Below are 1,082 nucleotides of genomic sequence, written 5' to 3' on the forward strand. Positions count from 1 at the left end.
GGAGGCGCATGTCCTATGAGAATAAATTATAATGAAAATAATAGTTAACAATGACTGAGCATTTACTGTTGCCACCCTTTCACGTGCCTCACATAGATCTTCTCATTTAATACAGCTAGCCAATGACATCGTTTCTATTATTGTTCCCATTTTACAGTGGTAAACCTGAGACCCAAACAGGTTAAGGAACGTGCCCGAGTCGTACAGCTAGTAACTGGCAGAGCTGCGACCTGAGCCTGGAAAATGAAATAAAACATGTAAAGTGCTTAGCAGTGCTCAGGAAGTAATCAATGTTAGTTGTTAGTTTTATGGCATTATTACTATTGATTACGGTGCTCGAGGGTAGGGAGCCTCTATTTCATCTCCGTGTCTCCAACGCTCAGGACAGTGTGCTGCCCCATTTTAAAGAAGACGGAGGATCTGGGAAGACAACTCGCCCCCAGTCACTCAGCTAAGAAATGCTGGAGCCAGGATGTGACCCTGCAGAAAAACTAATGCATGCAAAGCGCCTGGCCCGTTGTACACGCTCAGTAAATGTTAGCTGCTGGGATTACTAGCGTTATTTTTTCGCGGTCCTCCAGGAGACCTCGAGTGTCTAACGAAGCCCGTGTCCCCAATTCCAGAGCGGTGTCCGGTACAGAGCAGGTGCTCAGGTGACGTTTGCTGAACGAGCGGGAGCCGGCGGGGGCCCCTCACCTGCAACAGCGGCAGGAGCAGCTGGTTGAGCCTCCGCCGCTCCATGAGACTGACGGCGCCCTCGCCCGTGCGGCCCATCTCGTTCAGCAGCACCAGCACCGCGATCTTATACGGTGTCACCCAGTCCTTGATGCCGAACACGTTGGCATGCACCACCCCATTGGTCATCATGGGGTTGAAGTAGAGGCTCTCGTGAACGCTGGCCATGGCGGCCGGAGCCTAAGCCCAGCCGCCTTACTGCACGCCACGTCCGGGATCCACCTCCCGCTACACCACAACCTGCCCTAGGCCTCCGTCCGCCGGCGCCGTAGCCCAGGAAACAGGGGGTCCTTGCGCTCGCGGCATGCCATCAGCCAATCAGAGCAGCCAGGGAAGGGCACGTGAGA

The 1,082-nt window shown here is 54.1% G+C and overlaps 1 pseudogene; it reads right to left on the reverse strand.

Moving 5' to 3' along the window:
• Window positions 1-6: 6 nt before the first annotated feature.
• On the reverse strand, window positions 7-964 carry LOC111821050 (anaphase-promoting complex subunit 5 pseudogene; annotated as a pseudogene).
• Between the last annotated feature and the right edge of the window lie 118 nt (window positions 965-1,082).

Source organism: Trichechus manatus, unplaced genomic scaffold (assembly GCF_000243295.1).
Source record: "Trichechus manatus latirostris isolate Lorelei unplaced genomic scaffold, TriManLat1.0 scaffold00061, whole genome shotgun sequence".
Lineage (NCBI taxonomy): Eukaryota > Metazoa > Chordata > Mammalia > Sirenia > Trichechidae > Trichechus > Trichechus manatus.